Source organism: Mesoplodon mirus (genome assembly GCF_964341445.2).
Source record: "Mesoplodon mirus genome assembly, chromosome: 1".
NCBI lineage: Eukaryota > Metazoa > Chordata > Mammalia > Artiodactyla > Ziphiidae > Mesoplodon > Mesoplodon mirus.
The window spans coordinates 24,618,790-24,643,645 of record NC_138976.1 but is presented as its reverse complement, the minus strand read 5'-3'; the positions used below and the strand labels follow the sequence as shown (position 1 = coordinate 24,643,645).

The following is a 24,856-nucleotide window of genomic DNA, read 5'->3' as shown; positions in this document are numbered from 1 at the left end:
GAGGGTGTAGCCCTCTTAACTAACCTTCTCTAAATTTCCCCGTCTTTATCCTCTTACTATACTATCACAATGTTTGGTTCAGTCAGTATTCAGTGTTTTCACAAGTATTGATATAACTAAGTAAATGTTGTTTAATGCTAAGCCAAGTAAAATACTGTGTTTCTCTTCTTTGTACTTAGTTTTGTTTTTCCTGGAGTTAATAATTGCTTTGATTAGTTTTCTATGTACTTTTCTCTAATGATTCCCAAATATTTCAACTAAACTATAAAACAGCTATCAACACGTCATTTTTAAAAGTTTTTATTTTTATCAAAGTTATACATATACATAAAGAGTCAAATAACTATTATGAGATTCGACAATGATAAATGTCAAATTTATGCCATAATATACATTTCAGAAAGCTCTTTCACCTAACCATGAACAACAGATGTGGCTGGAGGTTGTTGTGTTTTGGAAACAGGTTAAGAAATGGAAGCTCAGGGCTTCTCTGGTAGCGCAGTGGTGGGGAGTCTGCCTGCCGATGCAGGGGACGCGGGCCCAGTGGGGTTGGTAGCCGTCTGAAGCCTCAGTGTAAAAGGTGAGAATGTCTCCACACCCTGTAATCCCACAAACAGGGTCTCTACTTTTTAAGATTCCTAACAGTGTTACACAAACCCTCCAGGGGCTTAAACTTGACACACAGACAGGTAAGTCGGGAGAGGTAGGTAATCTCCTCATGCCACCTCCCTACCTGCTAGAGAACATATCACCTTAATCCGCATGAGGCAGATCTCTTCTTGTTCCTGTTGGGAACCAGGAGGAAAGGAGTGAGAAATGGCCCCAGGCCTGGAGTCAAACCATTCTCATTTTGCAGAAGTGAGTTCTAGAATGTAGAAAGGAAGCTGCGTTCAGAAACAACTAGAACAATCCCTGCACAGTTAGGACTGTGAAGAGGGTCCCTTTGACCCTTGCTGAGGGAGTTGATTGAGACCGACTTCTGAGTCCCTGGAGGTAGGAGCGTCTTTAGCTATTTTTACCAGAAACAAGGCAGGGAGGATTTGACTCCCTAGACCCTTAGGGCAGCACTGCCAGGGCAGAGGGACATGATGCTCTCCCAGCTAGCCCCCAAATCTTCCTGACCCTCTTCCTCAGCTCTGATCTCCAAGTTCTCCCTAGCTTTTCAAAGCCTATGGTCTCCTGATTGGCCATCACATGCAAACCGTTGGAACAGCACAGAATTGACTCAACACCAGCTCTGGGGAGGGACAGACTGCCTGCTGAGGGGACTCACACCCAGAACATCCTGGAGCAGGTGTGTGGAGCTGGGGGCAGGGCAAGCAGCCTGGCCTAGAAGGTGACAGAGGCTCCCAGCCCACTTCACTGCCTCTGGAGTCTACAGTTTCATTTGGGTTGGAAAGGCTGGTGGTAGAGACCACAGAGCCCTGGAGTGAGAAGAAATCTTTGTGACAGCTCATTTGAGAGAGAGGAGTATGGAGGCTGAGAGTGAGGGCCCTGCCTCGGGCCATCCAGCATGTGGGTGCAAGAGTTGCTAATAGCAATAGCAGTAATTAGGTGCTTACTGTATGCTAAGCACAGAGCAAAACGCTTTACATCCATTAACTCATTTAATCATCCCAACAACTCTGTGAGGGAGGTACTGTTGTTTCTCCTGTTTTCCAGAGCAAACTGAGGCTCAGAGTGGTGAAGTAATTTGCCAAAGCCATGGGGCTAGAAAAATGTGGAAGCAGGACTTGAATCCAAGCTCCTCTGCCCTTGAAGCCTGTGCTGTGGACTCTCATGAGATATCACGTAGGGCAACACTTTGGATAGAAATTAGAAAATGTCATTTCCCTCTGTTCCAGTGTTCATTTGTCACTCAGCACTAATTAAAGGAAGAATTTGGGAGGCCATGATGGCATGGGGAGTCAGGAGGTCTTGGGTCCCAACTTTCTGCCTGACTTGCTGTGTGCCTTGGGACATTATCTTCCTTCCTCTCTCTGACCCTCAGTTTCCTCATCTTGGGGGCAATGTCATAAAAGCACATTCTGTGCTACAAACAGGGGCAATCATGTGTTGTGGACAAACCTCTGTCCAGCCCTCAGTGGCAAAGGGGGAAAAGGCCACCAGAGGAGATTCTGGACAGTGACACAAGGCCTGGCCCACCGAGAGTCTAGGCTGCTTCTAGCCCACCAGCCAGGCCAACACAAAACCTCAGCTTTTGTTTGACTTGGCTTCTTGCACCTTGTTTAGTCTGCAGAGCAAGCTGCTTATCCTACTGTCTTTGTCACAGGCCATTAGTACGGACATAATCCCCGGGGGCTTACTGCTTTCTCTAGGAATTCAAGGAAGGCCACAGAGGGAGCCCAGCTCCTAAGATCCATCCCCTACTCCCCAGCCCCCATCAGAGCAGCCTCAGCTGAGAACCTGTGGCATTGTGTGCTCCTGGCCTGTGATTCTGGCTGTGTGACCTTGGACCAGTCTCTCTCCCTCTCTGGGCCTCCATCTGCCCATCTGTGCACAGAGAGAACTGGCTCAGATGCCGTCAAAGGGACTTCAACTCCCTGAGGTTCAGAAATACATTCCTATGTGGTTTCTCCCCCTTGAGGCCTCCCTCATCCCTCTACTGAGCTCTCCCCCATTTCTGAAGCAATCTGTAGCATCTTCACTGATCCCATCCCTGCCCTGAGCGTGGTGCCAATCCCTCTCTCATTCAACCTCCTGCTTGTAAACTGGGGATAATACCTGATTATAGGGCTTCCCTGGTGGCGCAGTGGTTGAGAGTCCACCTGCCGATGCAGGGGACGCGGGTTCGTGCCCCGGTCTGGGAAGATGCCACGTGCTGCGGAGCGGCTGGGCCCGTGAGCCATGGCCACTGAGCCTGCGCTCCGCAACGGAAGAGGCCACAACAGTGAGAGGCCCACGTACCGAAAAAAAAAAATAATAATACCTGATTACAAAATCTACAAACAATAAATGCTGGTGAGGGTGTGGAGAAAAGGGAACCCTCTTGCACTGTTGGTGGGAATGATAGTGGCTGATAGAGCCACTATGGAGAACAGTATGGAGGTTCCTTAAAAAACTAAAAACAGAACTACCATATGACCCAGCAATCCCACTACTGGGCATATACCCTGAGAAAACCATAATTCAAAAAGAGTCATGTACCACAATGTTCATTGCAGCTCTATTTACAATAGCCAGGACATGGAAGCAACCTAAGTGTCCACTGACAGATGAATGGATAAAGAAGATGTGGCACATATATATGATGGAATATTACTCAGCCATAAAAAGGAACGAAATTGAGTTATTTTGTAGTGAGGTGGATAGACCTAGAGTGTGTCATACAGAGTAAAGTAAGTCAGAAAGAGAAAAACAAATACCACACGCTAACACATATATATGGAATCTAAAAAAAAAAAAAGGTTCTGAAGAACCTAGGGGCAGGACAGGAGGAATAAAGATGCAGACGTAGAGAATGGACTTGAGGACACAGCGAGGGGGAAGGGACGAAGTGAGAGAGTGGCATGGACATATATACACTACCAAATGTAAAATCGATAGCTAGTGGGAAGCAGCCACATAGCACAGGGAGATCAGCTCGGTGCTTTGTGACCACCTAGAGGGGTGGGATAGAGAGGGAGATTCAAGAGGGAGGGGATATGGGGACATGTGTATATGTATAACTGATTCACTTTGTTATAAAGCGAAACTAACACACCATTGTAAAGCAATATACTCCAATAACGATGTTAAAAAAAACAACCTGGGCTTCCCTGGTGGCGCAGTGGTTGAGAGTCCGCCTGCCGATGCAGAGAACGAGGGTTCGTTCCCCGGTCCGGGAAGATCCCACATGCCGCGGAGCGGCTGGGTCCGTGAGCCATGGCCGCTGAGCCTGCGCATCCCGAGCCTGTGCAACGGGAGAGGCCACAACAGTGAGAGGCCCACGTACCACCAAAAAAAAAAAAAAAAAAACAACCTGATAACTCACCCTGCTGCTGTGGGGATTAACTAATTAGTGGTTATTAAGGGATGGAGGAACACAGTGCACTGTTTCCGTTTAGGGCAGCTTTCCTCCTTCCTGCCACTGTCTGCACAATCTCAGAGAGTTAGTTGGAAAACCCCGAGAGTCTGACTTCTGGCACCCAGATGGAGTAACTGAGGCTGCATTTGTTTTTTAAGACCATGCATTTGTTTTTGCAGCGCAGAGGGGACCAGAACTCAGGTCTCTGGACGTTTGTTCAGTGCTCCTCCATCATGCACAGTGGTTGTGGTCCAGGTCTGTGGTGGTGGTCCCTCTACTGGGCTGGAAGATCAACCGAAAGGCTTCCACACCTTGGGCCTGGTTCACAGGGGTTCCACAGCCTGGTATCAAGGAACAAAATTTGGCTTCAGCCAGTTCTGGGTGCCAGTCCCGGCATCTTGGCTTACTAACTGAGTGACCTGGGGCGTGTCACCCCTGTTCACTGCTGAACTGTCAGTTTCATCAGTAAATGGGGATAATGACACCTTCCTCAAAGGTTGCTGTGAGTATTGGCCCAGAGCAGGAGTTTGGGAAATAGGTATTATTATTATTACATTGTTTTTGTCGACTGCGATGATGGCCTAAGCTCACCATGAGAGCTGCTCAGCGATGCTTCAGGAGCAGACCCTCACCAAGTGCTCCTGTGGGCTGCACCCTGCCTAGGGGCTTCCATGTACAGCACCTCCTTCATCCTGACCCCTGGGCAGCAAGGGTGGTGTTATTACCCCATTTGATAGAGCTGTACATGGAGGCTCAGAGAGGAAGACAACTTGTTCAAAGTTGTGTTTGCTTTACAAGTGAGGTGACCTCAATTTTAGTCTCTTTTCTTGCCATCTCTTAGTTCCCTTAGCCTTTATTTCCTGTGCATTCCCCTCTGTCTTTTCTGTAGAGAAGTATGGGCACTGCTTGGCTCACCACAGGAGCAGCTCAGGCCCCTCACACCTCCTCACACTGCAGCCCCATTAGCACATTTGAACTCATCTCAGATACCAGCCATTTTCTGGGAGCCACGAGGGGTTACAAAAGTCCACTGGGTCTGACCAGGCTCAGTTTGGGACAATAATACTGTAAATACATTTGCCTTGGCCCTGGGTATGGTCTCTCTGTAATAATATTGATGATAATATTGGTATCATCTCCCACTGCTGAGAACCTGCTAGGTGCCATGCACAGTGCTAAGAATTCATTGTTTCTTCTTTGCAATCCTTGGGCTCCGTGCCTTGTACTACTAACTCCCTTTTACACATGAAGAAATGGAGGTTCAGAGAGGTGAAGTGACCTTGCTCAAGGTCACATGGCTGGTAAGCAGCTATGATTTAAACCCAGATCTTTTGCCCCTACAGCCTGTGCACATAACCTCTGTACTCCTCCACCCTCCTTGGGGCCTGGGGCCCTGGGACTGACCCAGACTCAAACCTGGGTCATCCCAGGTCCCATCCATCCTTTAGGTTCCTGCAATTGTCCTCTTACCTGGGGTGACAGACATGTATACAGGCAGTCACTTCATCTGTGAAATGGGAATAATAATGACCACCTTGCAGGGTTTTGGAGATGAAATATAGGCAGAGCACTTTTCAAGTTGCCTTGCATGGTGAACACATAATAAATGGCCGTAGTTATTATTATTGACACGACCTTGGCTTCCCATGGGGTCCATGGAATAAGGGGGTTCATGTGCTAATGGGGAAGGGAAGCCAGAAGAGGTCATGCGCTAATAGAACAGCGCATCCTTTCTCTGATGATTTGTTTCGTCTGCAGTCAGGACAAAAGCAAAGTAGGGGGCATGGTCATTGTCTCTGAGGGCCTGCCCTGGGTAGAGAGAGAGCAGATACAGTCTTGGGAGACCCAGAGGGCAAAGCCAGCGGGGAGGAGTTGCAGGATTGAGGCTGGGTTTTAAATGGCCAAAGAAGGAAGGGGCTTCCTTGAGCGGTGTTGAGCTCTCCCAAACTGGAGGTGTGTGAGCAGAGGCTGCAAGCTAACTGGCAGTGGTGTTGCAGAAGGCATTTTAGTGGCTATATCACATGATTTCTGAGGTCTCAGGACAGAAAAGTTACAAGGTTGATTTTGTTTTGTTTTGTTTTGTTTTGTTTTTTTGCGGTATGCGAGCCTCTCACTGTTGTGGCCTCTCCCATTGTGGAGCACAGGCTCCGGACGTGCAGGCTCAGCGGCCATGGCTCACGGGCCCAGCCGCTCCGCGGCATGTGGGATCCTGCCGGACCGGGGCACGAACCCGTGTCCCCTGCATCGGCAGGCGGACTCTCAACCACTGCGCCACCAGGGAAGCCCACAAGGTTGATTTTGAGTTAGCATAAGCAGGCGTTTTCTAGCAGAGCTATCTAAACGCAGCTTCAGGAAACGATAGTGAGGCTCACATCTTAGGGAGCACTGAAGCAGAAGCTGGATAAACGCTTGAGAGGAATGTTGTTGAATGGATAAGTGCATCAGACAACAGGCTGGATTAGATGACTCCTTAGTGAGAGATGATATGACACTGGTGGAAAAGAAGGGGCCAGAGTCTACTCTGAGGTCTGATCCAGACACCAGCATTCGCCAGCTGGGTGACCTTGGGCAAGAGTCTTCACCTCTCGGAGCTTTGGCTTCCTTGCTTGTAAAATGAAAAGTATAATCTCTATCCTGCTTACCTTCCAGGACTGTAGTGAAGGGTCGAGATACACAGACTATAAGAAGGCTCTGAGGACTCTGAAACCACTGTGAATTATTCTTCCGGCCCTGTGGGGAGACAGGAAGATGGGGTGGAGGAAGATAGGTGGAGAGGAAGGAGAGAGGGGAGAAAGGAGGAGGTACCTGGCTGTGTGCTGAGGGCTGGATTGGAGGAGAAAGGAGCCTGTAGCAGATGATCTGCTCCCTTTAGAGCTGCAGCAATAGTTTGAATCTCTTAGAACAGTGCTGTCCACTAGAACTTTCTGTATGTATGGAAATGTTCTATATTTGCACTGTCCAATCAATAGCCACTAGCTACAAGTGGCTATTGAGCCCTTGAAAAGCAGCTAGTATAACTGAGGAACTAAATTTTAAATTTTACTTGGCTGCCATATTGGACAACTCAGCTCTAAAGAAGGCAACAGAACCTCCTTCCTTCCCATCGTCCCTATTCTTGCATCCTGCATAGGTGTTGTGACCCCACACTGACTGGGCACTGCAGAGGTCACCAAGATGAACAAGACAGGGGCCTGCCCCAGAAGAGCTCACAGCTTATTCTGGGAGATGGACAGATTGGCATGTAGATAGAAATTACAATCCAAGGTGAGGCATACAGACTACAGCTGTGTGGGAGTCAAAGGAGGGAGCCCCTCACTCAGGTGGGGCTTTACAGACTGTATGTGAAGGATAAGGTGGGGCATCCTGGGCAGGAAGAAGCCTTCCTGTTGAGGGAACAGCATAGGCAAAGGCTCGAAAGCAATAAAGAGCACAGAAGGTTTGGAGAGTGAGGGTTGGTGCGTGGATGGAGGAGGGCCAGCGGCAGAAATCAAATCCCAGATTCCCTGTTCCAGTCCCCCAAGGAATGCCCATTGAGCTGCTGAGTAGAGGCCATCAGGGGCAGGCCTGTTGAGGGGCCTGTCTGTCCAAACTGCCTGGCTCCATTCAGGACAAGTTAAGGTGGTGGCTTTGGAGGGGGTCTCCTTCCTCTGCCCCTTACTCACGGAGTCTTGTCTCCTTGCCTGGCCTTCATGGAAGAGCTCAGGGTCCTGCCATCCACCTTTGGCAGAATCCCCGAGGGTCCGTCTCTGAGAGCACACCCTTCTTGTCCTCAGTCTTCCCACCAAAAACTTGCCCATGACTCAGACTTTGGCATTACTGGGCTGGCCTGTTTCCTCATCTCACAGGTCCTGGTCTGACAGCCTGACTGGCTTCCTAACTGGCACTCTTGCCTCCAGCCCCACCTCACTCCAGTCCAACTTCTTGCAGAAACTAGTAGGAGAAAATGTCCTGCCTAAGGATTGGCTGTGGCCCAGGTTCAAGGAAAGCTTCAGTGAGGGTAGCCATTGGATGTAGCGCAGCGCACATTAGTGGCTGCCTGCCCGGTGCCCTGCCTCCTCTTTTTTTTTTTTATTTTTATTTTTTATTTTTATTGGAGGATAGTTGATTTACAATGTTGTGTTAGTTTCTGCTGTACAGTAAAGTGAATCAGTTATACATATACGTATATCCACTCTTTTTTAGATTCTTTTCCCATATAGGTCACTACAGAGTATTGAGTAGACGTCCCTGTGCTATACAGTAGGTCCTTATTAGTTATCTATTTTTCCTCTGGCTCCCTCTTTTTTTTTTTTGCGGTATGCGGGCCTCTCACTGTTGTGGCCTCTCCCGTTGCGGAGCACAGGCTCCGGACATGCAGGCTCAGCGGCCATGGCTCACGGGCCCAGCCACTCCGCGGCATGTGGGATCTTCCCAGACCGGGGCATGAACCCGTGTCCCCTGCATCGGCAGGCGGACTCTCAACCACTGTGCCACCAGGGAAGCCCCTCTCTCGCTCCCTCTTAACAGAAGCCCCATCGTACACACACAGCAGCAGCCACCTGCCTCTGGGGGACTCTGACCCACCCCTAACTTCAGAGATGAATCCAGTTGGTCTCAGGAAAATTCTATTTCACTTGCTGTTGTCCCTGTCCCAACTTGTTGGTTGAGGAAAGGCATGAGATCCAGGTTTGGCCAATGAAGCGCAGGAGATACCTGCTGGAGAAAGTTTCCTTGTCTCACCCCTGAGAAAGAGATGTAGTAAAAGCTGGTCCCTCTACTTCCTTGTGTTGATGTCATGTGGATGTGATATCTGAAATCAGATATGGTCATCTCATTTCTAAGCAGAATGGGAAGTTTGAAAGAACCTGAAGACATCGTTGAACCCTTGAATGAACCCTCCCTGAAGGCCATCCTATCTCTACACTTTTTGTTTTGTGAGATAACATTTCTGTTGTTTGCAGCTAAAAGCTTCTTAACAATACAGAGAGGTGAGGTACATTGGTCAGAACTCTTTCAGTGTCAGTGATAGGAACTCAGTTCCAACTGGTTTAAGCAAAATAGGGGGACATGATACTGCTTCGTGTAATAATATAAGCTGCATCTCCGTGTGGGCAGAGAAATCCACGTAGATTATGTGGATTTAGAAAAATGGTTTTCTTCTAGTAGTCTAGAGCCTATATTGGTTTTGAGAATTATGGTTTAGCTTTGGGAAATGATGTGTGTGTGTGTGCATGCGTGTGTGTGTTCTCCAAGCATTACCATTTGGAAGACTATGGGAAGAATGAGTAGGAATTTTTATCTCATACTGGTGGAAACACATGGATGAGGACCATCCTTTGAGGGCCCGAGCCCACCCCATCTTCTGCTGGGGCCCTGCATGGTTATTCTAGATTCAGACTTTGGGAGAGATACTGCCAGACGGTCACTGTGTACTGTGAATCTCCTTGACCTTAGGTTAGTGCCATCCATGTGATCAGGGTTGAGCTTTTCCTAATTGGCAGAGGTGTCCCTGGTGAAGGACTGACAAAGGGGTTCCTTTCTCAGAGAAGGGAAAAGGAAGTGGTCTTCAAGGCAAGAAACAAGAGACCTCCTGTGGAGGGTTGATATTTCTTTATCTTGGACTCTTGGAAGAGTTCTATTTGGAGTCCAGTTTTACGGATGCAATTCCATTGTTCTTCCTGACCTTCAGTAGAGGCTGGTAGACATATAGCCTTGCGAGTGAGTTGTGGGGTATTGAGGATGGGCTGGGGGTGGCTGGGTGGCTTTTTAGCAGTTCCCATATGGTGAAGCCCTGCAGTGGTAGTTATGTCATATGGCAGGTGACCAGAGCAAAGCAAATGGAAGCCCAAAACAAGGAGCTGAAAGTGGTGGGCAACTGAGACCCTTTGAGATCCATTCCTTGCCCCTAATAGATCTCCAAATATTTCCCCTTTAGGCCTCAGTGTCAGGGTTAAGGGGGGGCTTGAGGGTAGACACAAGATCTAAGAAGACACACCTCCCCACCCATAGCGCCTCTGCCCTCTTGGGTCCTTCCAAAGCCAAGGAAGTGGGGCCCCACTTTCCCCTTGGGGTCTGAGCTGGGACCCAAAGTGCCCACAAACTGGGATATCTGTCCTCCGCAAGGAGAAGTGATGCCTGTTACTTCCTCCCTTTTGCTGAGAGGCTTAGGGACCTAGTGTAGTTGTTGAGAAACAAAGCTGGTTAAGTGATGAGCATTATATTTTGATCCACAAGTCTGTCTGTTTCCAAAATTCCCTTGTAGATACCATCAAGCAAAATCTGGCAGGTTTTTTTTTTTTTCCTCCAAAAGCTGTTAAAATTGCTTGGTTAGATATGATACAAGAAACCGTTTTCTTTCATGTTGTTTTGGGTTCCTCTCTAACCCTCTGTACTGAGGCCACCAGTTTGGAAGCTTTCTGGCTGCAAGAGGAGGGGGCTGCTCCTTGATCCTCCTTAGCCTGGCATTCAAGGCTCTTTTTCATGAACTGGCCTTCTCAGACTTAGCTCTAGCTTCTCCCCAGCACGTACTCTCTCTCTTTTTTTTTAAAGAAAGTAAAGATGTCTCTATTTTTATCAATAAATCCAGAGACCCATAATTACCCTCCCTGCTTTGCATTCTTTTCATTCTGCCTAAAATACCTTTTTTTCTTTAAATACCTTTTACTCCCTTCTCCATCCCAGTCTTCCCTTTACATGTCCAAAGTCTACCTAGCTTTTAAAGCCCAGGGGAAATTCCGCCCGTACTAAAAGCTCTGCCAGTGCAGGGACTGAAGTCACCAGAGAGACCTATGTTCAAATCTCAGCTCCACCACTATTAACCATGTGACTACAGACAAGTAGCTTTCTCTCCCCGAACTTCATTTTCCTTGTCTGAAAAGTGAAGATAATTACCCCCACAATCTAATATCCACCCAGCAGCCAAAGGGATCCCATGAAAATATAAGTCAAATAATGTCACCTCTCGGCTCAGAATTCTCCAGTGGCTCCCCATTCACCCAAAGTAAAAGCCAAGTCCTTGCAATGGCCCTCTATGCTCTGACTTCCATCTCTGAATCAACCATTCCTGCTCTCCCACCCCAGATTCCTCACAGAGGCTCCAACAGGCCTGGCATTTTCCTGCCTCAGGAGCTTTGCATCTGCTGTTCCTTCTGCCTGAAACACTCCTCCCTATGGATGCCCCCAACCCTTCCTTCACCTCCTTCATGTGTTTGCCCAGATGTCACTTTCGGGGTAAAGCCTTCTCTGATCAGCCTATTTAAAGTTATAACCACTCCCCTTCTTGATTTCTCTCCTGATTCCCCTTCCTTGCTTTATTCTTCCCATACACATCACCTTCTAATACAGTGCATGATTGTCTTATTTGTTGTGTTTATTTTCTGTCTCCTTCTACTAGAAGGTAATCTTAAAGAGGACAGAGAGTTTCTGTCTGTTTAGTTTTCTGATGTGTCCTCCAGTGCCCAGAACAGTGCCCTCAGGGTAGGGGCACTCAATAAATATTTGTAGAATGAATGAACGAATGAAAGAGTGAATGATTTCTGATGGCCTTTGAGCCCCAAGAGCCACTGAGAGCTGTCCCTGGTGCTGCCCTGGCCTGGCCTCTCCCTGCCCTCCTGCAGTTCCGTGCTGACCTTAGCTTGTTTGGTCACTCTCAGCTCCTCTGGCCCCATCTCTACTCATCCTCAGCTGCTGGTCCAGCCAGTCAGATGGCAGAAGAGGAAAACACCAGACATAAAATGAGGGGTTTTTGGCCCTATGAACTCAGCTCCCAAGGGCCCTCAGGATCAAGTCCAAACTCCTTGGCATGTGCTCCGGGGCTCCTGCCTCCCTCTTCAGCCCATCTTGTACCGCTTTCTCCTGCTGCCTGTGCTCCTGGTCTCTTTGTGTTCCTTGAACTATGTGTTCTGTTATGTTTCTTGACCATCTGTGGCTCAGGATTCCATGCTGTTCCCACTCCCTGTGACTTCTTGTCTGCCCAACTCTCAGTCAGCCTTCGGATTTTATCTCAAAGATCACTTTCTCCTGAAGGCCTTGCTTGATTCCCAGATAAGGTTTACACTCTCATGGGCGTCTGATCCCCCCTCTTTGGCAACAGTTATTATGCTTGTAATTATTCTTCACTGCTTTCCTCCCCACTAGACCGTGAGGTTGTTAGGGAAGGCTCCAGGTCTGTTTTGCTCCACCCATATCTTCGGAGCTTAGCACAATGCCTGGCACATAGAAAGGGTTCAGTAAGCCATTGCTGAATGAAAGACTGAAGAGGAAGAAGGAAGCCACAGGGGGCAGTCCAGAAAGAGCATAGGCTCTGGAATCCAAATGACCTGGGTTCCAATCCCAGCTCTGTCACTTACAGTCTGTGTGACCATGGGTAACTCACCACCCCTCTCTGAGCCTCCATTTCCCATCTCTAAAATATAGATATTAATGACAATGTCACTAGGGTTGTGGGAATAATTACATGTGATGCTGAACAGATACTTGGTACTTAGAAGGTGCTGAATAAGTGGCATTTACATTAATGATGAAACTATGAAATGCTAGTAATCATCTTCATCTTCTGTCTGCAAAGTACTTCCAAGCCAATTGTTTCATTTCACTTTAAAATAGCTCTTGCAAGAAGGAAACCAAGATTAAGGGGTTAAGCAACTTGTTTAAGGTCACCCAGCATCATAGGGCTAGGTGGAGATTGGACCAGGCAGCATGACTCTGGAGTCCCTCTTCTAGGACCCTGCCAGTCTCTGCTTTGTATTTTGGCTACTTGGGTACAAATCTAAGATATAAAGAGCAAACATCATGCCCAGTTCACTGCAGAATCCCTAGTCTCTGTGCAGAGTCTGACAGAGAGCAGGTAGTTGGTGAATGCTTGTTGAATAAGTAAATACATGAGTTTATCCATGACTCTCTGCTCACCCAGATTCTTCTGGCTGCTTAGTTCAGAGCAGGACCCTCTCATTACCTCCCACTAGCTTCTTTGGCAAGGACAAAGGCAGTGTGCCCTCAGAGGAAGTATCTATGGGTGTCATTGGAGCATGTCCCTGGCCTCACTGAGAGACAAGTCAAGTGTCCCTGGAGCCCTGGCCACCTCTTTGCCAGCAGCTGCTTGAATATCCACTCACCTATGACAACTGGGTCAGGAGCAGTGCTGGAGAGGGCATTGAGTGCAGCCAAGTGCCCTGGGGTCCCCATGCTTGGCTCTACCCAGGAGCTCTGAGGTTGAATGCCATCTCTGAGCCTCTTGGGCAGCAGCTGGGCAGCCAGGCCAGCCTCCGGGGAGACATCCCAGCCTTGGGTCCTTTGGGCTGGTAGAACACTGGGCCTGGAGACTAGTCTCCGATCCCTCTCAGGGGAAACTTGATTCATTGGGGGCCTGAGGAGCTCATTTTGTTATTCCCTGCCTAATATCTATTTCCTGTTGAATCTAAGGCACATAGAAGAGTGAGAAGAACTCAAAGGAAAGAGTTGGAGAACCCAAATTTTGTCCCAACTTGGTTTCCACTGTGGTGTGCCCTGGGCAAGGTGCTTCCCCTCACTGGAACTTAGCTTCTGAGGTTGAGAGAAGCATTACCTGGAGGCAGCCTCAAGGATACCCTTCCTTTCCAATAACAGATAAAAAGGCAGCCCATGAGAATATAATGACCACTGGATTCTGAATCAGGAGACTTGCCTAACCTCACTCAGACTTGGTTTTCCCATCCATGAAGTGGGGATAATACATACCTTCTGGATCACCTCATAGGTTGCTGGGGACTCTAGAGATTTCATAAATGTCAGTTTATGCTTACTAAGAGTAGGAGGGAGGTGATGATGATCCAAGCCTCAGCCATCTAAATTTAACGTATCCATCTACATTAAATCAATTCTCAAGCACTTACCACATTCAAAGCACTGCATTGAATGCTGAGACGTACAGATATATGCCCAAGGATTTAGAACTTCATGTTTCTGGGCATTTTGCTTTCTAAAAATCTAAAATATATTGATTTTTAGATGTTATTGCTATAATCATCCAGAATAAGTTTCCAGAAGGCTGAGAGAAATCAAAGAACCTGTTGAGAGGATGTGAAACAAGGCAGAGGGCTAGAATTAGCCATCACTGAGGGCCACTGTGTGCTGGGTACTTCAAACCTTAAGATAGCTCAAGACAGGTGGCAGGGCTCTCCTGGTGGCGCAGTGGTTGAGAGTCCGCCTGCCGATGCAGGGGACACGATTCGTGTCCCGGTCCGGGAAGATCCCACATGCCGCGGAGCGGCTGGGCCCGTGAGCCATGGCCGCTGAGCCTGCGGGTCCGGAGCCTGTGCTCCGCAACGAGAGAGGCCACAACAGGGAGAGGCCTGCGTACGGCAAAAAAAAAAAAAAAAAAAAGACAGGTGGCAGTCGCTCAGTCTACAGATGAGGAAACCGAGGCTCAGAGAAGGAAGCATGATGGTCCAGACCCTGATACTTTGGTGGATAAATTTACTCTTTCATCCTTCCCTTCCTTTATTCCACAAATACTTGTTGTGCTGACATCTGGGTGGAGGGATCTGATTTTTTTGTCTGAGCCTGATTTTTTGCCTTTTCCTCACTGGGCCTCTCAAGCTGACAGGTTTGTTCCCTTCTCACAAGGAGACGCATCAGAGGAGATCACCCTGCGTGCAAGCTCCGTGAGCCTGGTCAGCATCAGGAAGTGAGCGAGTGGGGCTGTTTGCTGGAGCCCAAAGAGGAAAGAGGGTGGCCGAGGGCAGACTTTAACCCCACCCTCAATCATATCACTTTACATTTCTCAAGATCCTAACTAACATAATCAGGGGTCTTGTAAGGCCGAGTGAGGCTTCTGTTTAGAAGTGGGAAGAATTTTGTGGTGAGGAAAACTCTGGGTGTTGGTGTGGCAGAGTCCTCTTCCATGGAGGGGAAGAGTGTGTAATGGGAAGTGCACTAGACTTGGAGCCTGGACACCTGAGTGTAGTCTCAGTTCAAAAACTTGTTGACTGTGTGACCTTGGGCAAGTCACGTTGTCTCTCAGAACCTCATTTGTCTCATCTGTAGAGGCACTGATGTGCAGTGGTTACATAATTCCACATATGAAGAGTTGGATTATTTGCATAGAGAAAGGACTCCATAAATGTTAGCTGTTATCTGTAAGTGGGATAAGAGTTCCATATGGCCACTGTCACATGAGAAAAGATTTGATATCGAAGCTGCCTATAAAGGGTCCAGTCCCTTTGCTTATGAATGGCAAGAGATAATTACAGTTTATACCACCCAAGCCTCAACTCTACTTTGGGATCAAAAGATTAAGGTGATCTTTGGAGATTTATTGGCAGCAACTTTTATGAGGTGAATCACCCATTCATTTCTATCCATGCTGTAAAGGCCTATAGAAATGATGTAGCCCCAGAGCGATAAATTCTAATGGTGATGATGATAATAATATTAATGAACATTAACTGAGCACTTATCTATGCCAGGGACTATGCTAGGTATCATATACGCATTTTCTCATTTTGAAGTGGGCATTAACATGATTCCCATTTTCAGGTGAGGAAGCTGAGGCTCAGAGAACATAAGCAACTTGCTGTATCAGTCTCAACAGGAAATGGAATAAACTGGATGGTTCAAATAGAGAGACTTCAACGAAAGGGCTATTTACAGGGGACTAACAGGGTTAAGGGAATAAACAAGAGTGTTGAGAGACCTAGAGGCTAGCCACAGTGGGAAGGGACAAAGGGAGGACATGGAGTTAACTGTGCCCAGAAAGGGTTGGGACGGTAGGGGAGGGTTGCTCAGCAGGAACAATGGCTTGGAGAGCTGCAGCTACTGCTGGACAGTAGGAACCCAAGCAGTGAGGGGAGCACGATGGGAGTGGGTAGTGGACCCTGTCTCCTTTCAACCTCTGATCTCACACCAGTGCCTCCTACAGCCAAACCCACAGATGCAGTCTGTGCAGGGCCAGTGTCTTAGGACACAGAACAGGACAAAAAAGGGTAGAAATAGGATTAAGGGATAGGAAATGGTGCAGATGGAAAACAATCAGCACATTTGCCTGAAGTCACTCTGCTAATAATATGTAAAGTTCAGTCTAAATGCTTACCAGGAACTGGCAGGTCACATAAGGAAAGCAGGAGGTGACTGTAGTGGGCAGGTCACCCATGCTGTATCCAAAGAGGCCTGATACTATACAATTTTAGCCAATTTTTGCCATCTGGAAAGATAGACCCAATGTTACAGATCTTCCCATTTTTAAGAGAAGCTGAAAATATGGATTTCAGTATAATGCCTTCCATTCTTAACTATTGGCAAATAATTCCAGCTTAAAATTATACTGGAGAATGGATAAAGAAACTGTGGTACATCCATACAATGGAATATTATTCAGCAATAAAAAGACATGATTGATCAAGCCATGAAAAGACATGGGGGAACCTTAAATGCACATTGCTAGGTGAAAGAAGCCAGTCTGGAAAGGCTACATACTGTATGATTCCAAGCACATGACATTCTAGAAAAGACAAAATTGTAGAGACAGTGAAAAGATCAGTGGTTGCCAGGAGTTTAGGGGGAAGGGAAAAGTATGAATAGGTGAAACATAGGGGATTTTTAGGGCAGTGAAACTATTCTTATGCTGCTGTAATGGTGAATGTATGACATTATATCTGTCACAATCCATAGAACTGTACAACACAAGGAGTGAACCCTAATATAAATGATGGGGTTTAATTAATAATAATGTATTATGTTGGTTTATCAGTTGCAACAAATGTACCGTATTGATGCAAGATGTTAACAATAAAGGAAACTGTTGGCAGGGTGGTGGAGGTAGGAAGAGGGGCATATGGGAGCTCTCAACTTTCCACTAATTTTCTGTAAACCTAAAACTGCTCTAAAAATAAGGGCTATTAATTTAAAAAAAATACTGAAAGTGCCCTGTGGGCCAAATACAACACATGCCTGCTGGATCCAGCTACCAGTTTGGACTGCTGACCTAATCCAACACCCTCATTTTACAGATGGGAAAACTGAAGACCAGAGGAGGGAAGGGGCCCTGCCAGTCTGCAAAATAAAGTAAGAGCAAAGTTTCCCGTCTCAGGATGCTGGGGTTTTTCCCAACAAAGAGGGAGAGGCCCCCCAGAAAGGTCTACTGCTTGCAGAAGAAAAGGCAGCTGAGGACAAAGGCCAGTGAAGAACTTTGGCTCTGGTCAGGGCAGTTGGGCTGAAATGCTCCAGCAGCTAGTGAGAGCCTCCAAGAGCCTAGACACTTGTAGTGTCTGTGTTTATTTAGCCAGAGACCAGGCTCCCTTCCAGCTTAGCCTGGATCAGACTCACTGAGTTGGATGCAGAAAGGAGTGGACACTTGTAACCCTTGTATGTGCCTTAGAGCAGGATAAGACTCAGAGGACAGGAGCTACCATCTGCAGGGCCCAGCCCTGGAGCTCAGGGACTGTGATGTTATGATTACATCAAACATTTGAGGAGTACTAGGCGATTTTCCTGAGCCCCTTTGTATATTTTTTCTCCTCTAATTCTTCCCTCTCCATCAGGACTATGAAGAAGGTAGCCTATTATTCTGGTTTTATAGATGAGTAAACTGAGATGAAAGAGATGTTAAGTGTGTTCCTCACACTGACACAGCCAACGAGTGGCAGAGATGGGGTTTAAATCCAGACATTCTTTTAAATATTAAAAATTGTATTTGGCTAAAGACAAAAAGAACTGTTTATAAACACTGTACTCTAGTTGTTAAATGTATTCTTCATAGGAATAGAGGTTAGCATTCTGAAACTACATGTACATGAGGGTTAAACAAATAAGTAAATAAATTGTAGATAATGGGGGCCAGGTTCCTCCTGTCAGAGAAGGAAGTCACACGTGAGCATGGGGGAAAAACGAGAATGAACTCTGTGGGGATACAGTAGGGTTAGAAGTGTCAGTATGAATTCATGTATATTTTAATATATATATACAGATAGATACAGAAACAAATATAGATATGTGTGTATACATGGGTCAGCATACTTCTATATTTCCTTGCTCTGTCTGCTGAGAGGGCCTAGGAGCAGTGACACCCCAGTAGCAATGGGCACTCTCAGAGTCCAGACCTTGGTTCCTAAATGTCATTCTCCAGTGAAAGGAGCCAGGGCTCTTTGGAGAAATGGCCATTTATAGGACGAAGTCAGGGTAAATACAAGATGATTCTAATGCCTAAAGTAGTGCCAGAAAGTAAGGAAGTATTTAAAAAAAAAAAGATGGAGCATGAAAAAAGGACATAAGAGTCAACCTGGGGCTTCCCTGGTGGTGCAGTGGTTAAGAATCCGCCTGTCAATGCAGGGGACACGGGTTCAAGCCCTGGTCTGGGAAGATCCCACATGCCACGGAGCAACTAAGTCCGTGTGCCACAACTACTGAGCCTGCGCTCTAGAGCCCATGAGCCACAACTACTGAGCCCATGTGCCACACCTACTGAAGCCTGCACGCCTAGAGCCCGTTCTCTGCAGCAAGAGAAGCCACCACAATGAGAAGCCCGCGCACCGCAACTAGAGAAAGACCGTGTGCAGCAACAAAGACCCAACGCAGCCAAAAATAAATAAATAAGCTATTGCCTTAAAAAAAAAAAAAAGTCAACCTGAAAGAAATTGCAGTGGGTAAAGTAAATATAATATTGGGTTATAACCCAAAGTATATTAAAAAGAGATCCATGAGTCCATATTGATATGAATAGATAGATAAATAAACAAGTAAGGAAGAAGTGCCAAATCTTCATTATAGAAGAATTCCAAATAATGAATATATTAATAGAAGGAATAAGGGAAATAGAAAATCACCATTAGAACACCACAGTAATAATTGCGAGATCCACTGAGTATGGTAAAATTGGTAGGCAAAACTCTAAGGTGAAACAGGATGTTTGTATTGCCTCAAGGGACCTCCTGCCAAGTGTGGCGGTTTTAACATATGTCCACAGATTTTTTGATATTTCTCTCCCAGGGGGTGGGAGAACTTGGTGTGTAGCATAGGCTGAGCTCAGTCTTTCTCATCTCTGAGTAGGATATGGAAAGGGAAAAATTGTATCATTATAGTGGAGAAACCTGGAAGACACCACCTTTACCAAGTGCTCAAGTTTAACATCACCAGTAATAACTTTATGTATATCATACCCCTGATATGATGCGGTGAGAAGAGAACTTCATCTCGGTGATATTCTTCCTAAAAGCTCATTAGCTCTGTTGTTTCCTGAGAAAACATCAGACACACCTGAGTTGATGACATTCTATCAAGTAAATGAGCAGTACTCTTCAAAAAATGTCAAGGTCATAAAAAAAAAAAAAGAAACTGTCACAGATTGAGGAGAATAAGGAGACATGACAACTAAATGTGATATGTTACCCTGTATTGGATTTTGGAAAAAAAAAGGACATGAGTGGAAAAGTTGGTGAAATCTCAATGAAGTCTGTAGTTAACAGTTTTGTACCAATGATAATTTCTTAGTTTTGATACTTTTACAATAGTTATGTAAGATGTTAATATCAGGGAAAGTTGGGGCGAATGATGAATGGGAACTCTCTATTCTGTTTTTTGGAACTGTTATGTGAATCGAAAAGTTTTCCAAAATAAAAAGTTATAAAATAAAATAAATTACGTTGCTTGCACGAAGAAGTTAATAGCCACCACCAAGGAAATCTCCAAGCCAATGAGAACGTGGCACTGCTTTATAGGCCTAACTCATCCATTGTCAAAATTAAGCCTTCAGTTCTCAGATCTAGTTTATATTATTCCATGTTGATCTTTCTAACAGCCAGGAGAGTGAAGTCAGATATTTACTGCAATGCCCATTGCACTGATGAGGAAACTGAGACACAGAAAATAGTTCCCACCTTCTCATTGAACAGATGAGGGGACTCTAGCCCAGGGAAAGGGAAGGATTTGCCCTGGCCACATAGCAGGTTAGGGGGCCAATCCGGGAGTAGAACTTCTGGCTCCACATTTTTAAAACTATCTTTGCTGCTGTTTCAGGGCAGACTACGCTTAAATTTGGACTATTTGGGAAGGCAAAGGAGAGTAATTCTCATCTTGCCCCCACCCCCTTCTCACCTTTGAGTTAAGCAATAAAGCTGAAAAGATCCTTCAACAAACAAATCCCTCTTCATTATAGAATCCACAGGCACATCAGCTCTTAGGAAACCTGCAAGGCAAGCTCCTTAGGAGGGAGGGCTGTTCGAACACGTCTGTCCAGGTGTCCTCTTTCCTGTTCAGTCTCAAGAAGACAGATGTCTGCTTCAGGAGCAGCTCAGTGGACATCTGGGTTCCCAAACCCCTGTGGTGGGACTGCCTGGGGGTGGTGGGAGCAGTAGGCTTCCAAGAGCAGGTTTCCAGGAATGCACATTGGCCAAGGCACAATCTACACTTTTCTATTCCAAAGTTGGATTCTTTCTCAATGTTGGAAAATGCTCCAAAGTGTCGGTCATTGATGGAAAAGGGCATTTGTGAAGTCTGACCCACTGGGTGATCAGATGAAGATCATCCCCAGGCCAGAGGATGAGTCCAGAGAAGATGAGCTTTTTTTCTTCAAATGCAAAGTGAAGCCTCATTGTCCCTTTTAAACTCTGAGAAACCTGGATTAGTAGGAAATGGTGTTGCTCCTGAAATTGGGGCCAGGAACTCTGGGCAATGTTTGGCTGCACCAAGGGGTGGTGTTGCCTTAGAGAAGAACAAAGTTTGTTTGCTTAAGTTGTAGAATGGCAGAGAAAAGACCCCACGTGGGCATCTTATTTGAGAGTTGGAGAATGGTTACTCCATTTGCGTAAACAAAATATTAAAGCTTTTTGTTCAAGAAGCCTATATCTCAGGGGAAAGGAATGCAATCATTCCAGTAATTAACAATTCCCCCAAGAAGTGTGGTTTGCATCATACATGGTCTCCTCATTTTGATCCTTTTGGTTTCCGGAAAATGCAGTGTTTCTTCTCCAGGGCCACATGGAGGAGAGATGGGATTGACAAGAAGACTTTGCGTACCTATGATGTCAGAGTCCAAAGTTTCAACTCTTGGCTGATCAGCTTTTAAGATTAGAAAATACAGTATGGTTCAGGGAAAGATTCTGGGTGTTGCAGTCACACCACCCTAGGTTTTTTTTTTTTTTTTGCGGTATGCGGGCCTCTCACTGTTGTGGCCTCTCCTGCTGACGGGCCCAGCTGTTCCGCGGCATGTGGGATCTTCCCGGACAGGGGCACGAACCCGCGTCCCCTGCATCGGCAGGCGGACTCTCAACCACTGCGCCACCGGGGAACCCCACCACCCTAGGTTTGAATCCTGGTCCTACTTGGTAGCTGTGTGACTGACCTTCAAAGAGTTGGCTAACCTCTGTGTCTTCAGTTTCTCCTCTTTAAATTGGGATAAAAGCTCTTATTTAACAGTATCGTTGGGAAAGCCCGCCAGAGGGTTTCACTGTGTAGTAGGTGCTCAGGAGACATTCTCGTTGAGTATGTCTTGACTATCTCTAATTTACTCTTAAATAGTCTTGTTGTCTAGGAATATGCGTTAATCAATGATTTTATTTCCCTCAGATAAATAAGAGGGAAATTTAAATTAATTTAAATAAGAGGGAAATCCTGCTCTTTTTTAAAACAACTGCCATATGGAGCTATGGAAAAGTTACTTTTAATGATAGCGTTCAAAACGTTCAGCAGATTAACCAGAACTTTCTACAGCTAATCACACCATAGCTCTCTCTACCTCTCCTTTGTAGCAATTACCACCATTTAATTGGCTAATTAATTGTGAAATGAATTGTTTAATGATGCTCTGTCTTACCAGAATGTAAGGTTTGTGAAGGCAGGGTTAGTAGGGACAATATCTGTCATGTTTATTACCATATCCCTCAGATCACGTGCACGTGCATGTGTCTGTAATCCAATAAATATTTGCATGAACAAATGAATTAATGAATAACTAAACCTTGGAGCAAAACTAACCAACAAAAGGAAGATATTTCACATGATATTATGGAAGATGATAATGCATTAGCTTTTACTTAAGTTTTGGCTGAATTGTGTATGGCAATTTAGCCATAAACCATAAAAGATGACTATGGGCATATCACTAGAATTGATAGCTTCAAATCCCAATTCTGTCACTTCCTAACTGTGTGACTTTAGACAGGTAAGTCCTTTTATACCTCTGAGCCTCCATTGTTCCAGCTGCAGAATAGAAAATAACATTTATTTCTGGGCTTTCCTCTGAGGATTACAGGTAATGTTAAGTGATGCCTTAACAAAGCATCTGGCACATTTTACATGTTTGATAGACAGGACCTTCGAGAGGCAGTGGTTAGGAACATAGCTTTTTGTGTTAGAGTGCCTGCGTTCAAATCTTGATTCTGTTATTCATTAGGTGTGTGACTTTGTGCAAGTTACTTAACTTTTTGCCACATTTTTTCTCATCTACAAAATGGGAATGATAATTATAATAATACCTACCTTTTATGGTCACTGTGATATTTAAATATAATTAATATAGGTAAAATGCTTAGAGTGGTGTTCTGTGTATGTGTGTGCATGTAGATGTGTGTGTATACACACACATATATATTAGGCATAATAGAAGTATTGCTGTTATTCTTTGGTAGCATATGTTTATCCTTTGAGGGTATACTCATTTTCAGAAGCGGCTAAAAGTTAATCTCAGCCATGTGAATGATCAAGCTGAGAAATAGAGTTTTGGGTAAAAATCAAGGGTTTTATTTATTCATTCACTTAATCAGTATTTCTTTAACCCTAAGTGCCAGGAGCCAGGAAGTCAGGCATGAATTGGACACTGTTTTGACTCTTGAGGGGCCTCTGGCCAGGCTGAGGAGACATACACACATATCAGCATTTGCAGGAAATGTCAGACAGATCCTTGGAGTAGGAGGCAGGAAGCTTAAGTTCTAGTTCCAGCTGTGCTTTGAACTTGCTGTGTGGCCTTGGACAAGTGCCTTTCCCTCTCTGGGCCTTTGTGTTGGAGAAGTTAAATTTGGTGTGATCTGTGGAGGCGTCCTGCTTTGTGGTCTTCGGAACTTATGATTTTTATTCAATAAGATAGTGCTTCTTCCAGCAGTTTCCATCTCCTGAAGCCTGTGCGGCCTCTGCAGGAAGGTATGTGAATTCCACCCACTGAGAGCTTTCCAAACTGCCAGCCTCACCTGCCTGCCTTGAGTAAAGGCCTCTCTTGGTCCTGAGAAGGAGTCATAGACCTGCTCCTTCCCCTCGTTGGCCGCGATGAGGGAGAACACTGGCCACTGTCTGGGCCTCAGAACACATGTGTACAATAAGGAAGCTCTGCCCAGAGGTCTCCAGGGCGCCTTCCTCCACCCTGTGCTCTCAGATTGTTAGGACAATAAGAGCTGATATCTTCTAGTGCAACGTTTCACAAACTGAGTTCAGTGAAACATTATATTCTGTGGGATGTGTATAGGATTCAGTAAAACAAAAGGTGGTGAGGAGGGGCTTGTTCCAGCCTCAAATAAGTGTGGGAAATATTTAGTTAAATTTAGATATGAATCCTCAGGATGGTAATTACATCTGTAATTTCCTCAAGGAACAATGCAGGAGAAAGAGAGAGGTAGTCTCACAAAATAACTAAGAGCACAGGCTGGATTTTGAATCCTGGTTCTCCTACTTTCCAGCTGTGTGACCATGGGGAAGTTTACTAGCCTCTCTGAGCTGCAGTTTCCTCGTTTGTAGTTCAGAGAAAAAAATGAAGCCTGCTTTTCAGTATTCTTGTGAGGTTGAAATGCAACATTGCATGCAAAATGCTCTGCACAGTGCCTGAAATATGAGCACTCAATACATGCCAGGCATTACTGTTATATTGCCCAGGGGGCTCTTTTGTGGAGACATAGTTATAAGCATCTCTCAGGATGCTAGTGTTCCATGAGCACAGTGTGGCAAATGCTGATTGATCCGCTTGTTTTGTGCTATGCTGCTTTGTCACCCTGACATTGGTGGAAGACTCCTGTCACATCTGCCCTACCTCTCCATCCAGTTGCATTGAACATGGGGACATGATCAGTGACAGGGGCAGGGTTTGGGCACCCTATGCAGGGTTCTGAAAAGTCAGCTGAGCCCAGAGAAGGGTGAGTAGGCAGGTGTGGTGGGAGCAGGGGCGTGTGAAAGGGAGCTGTAGAGGGTGAAGCTGCAGAGGTGGGCCTGGGGAAAGTTGTGGGAAGCCCTGAGGCTGTGATGAGGAATTTGGACTTTGCCCTTGGCAGCGGGGAATTGTGCTGAGGTGTTTGAGCACAGCTGCTAGCTCCAGTGTGCCCGGAGTTCTGGCTTCTGCTCCACGTTGTCACGGGTCCTCGGCCCTGGGCAGCCGGGGTCTGTCTGGGAGGGCAGCAGCAGGAGCAGCACGCTGTACCAGGGGTCAGGAGACATGCGTAAGAGCAGTGGCCCCCACTCAGCGCTGGGTGCCTGGGACATGTCACTTTGCCTCTCTGTGTCTCAACCTCCACTTCTATGAAATGGGAGGAACCATCGTTCCTCAGCAGCCTAACCCACAGGGCTGCAGCGAGGGTTCAGTGAGATAAAGTATTTCAACCATCCCATTAAGTGGAGACGATACTATGTGCCAGGCCCTGTGTTCAGATCTAGGGAAGATTAGATGCACAGCATTGATCCCTGCCCTTGCGGGAGCTCACAGTGTGCTGGGTACCATGCAGTGAGATACAGCTATGGTCAAGTTAAACCCAAGAAAGGGCCCTTTGCCCACTTGGGGGGTGGGAAGGCTGTGAGAGGAGGAGGCGTTCAGAAAGATTCCTCAGAGGAGGTAGCACCCCTAGTAGCTAGTGGATGAAGAAGGAAGAAATGAAGTTCCAGGCAGAGGAAACTGCATGAGCAAAGGTATGGCGATATGAAATGCCATGGTTT

General features: G+C 46.3%; 1 long non-coding RNA gene across 2 annotated transcripts in view; it reads left to right on the top strand.

Annotated features, from left to right (window-relative positions):
* The window catches only part of LOC309808551, an 85,735-nt gene that overhangs the window by 33,220 nt on the left and 27,659 nt on the right, over positions 1 to 24,856 (top strand). For both annotated transcript variants that reach the window (XR_014294750.1, XR_014294751.1), the window contains one exon: positions 16,969 to 17,023. This is a non-coding gene — a long non-coding RNA (uncharacterized lncRNA). The remainder of the gene's footprint in view (positions 1 to 16,968; positions 17,024 to 24,856) is intronic.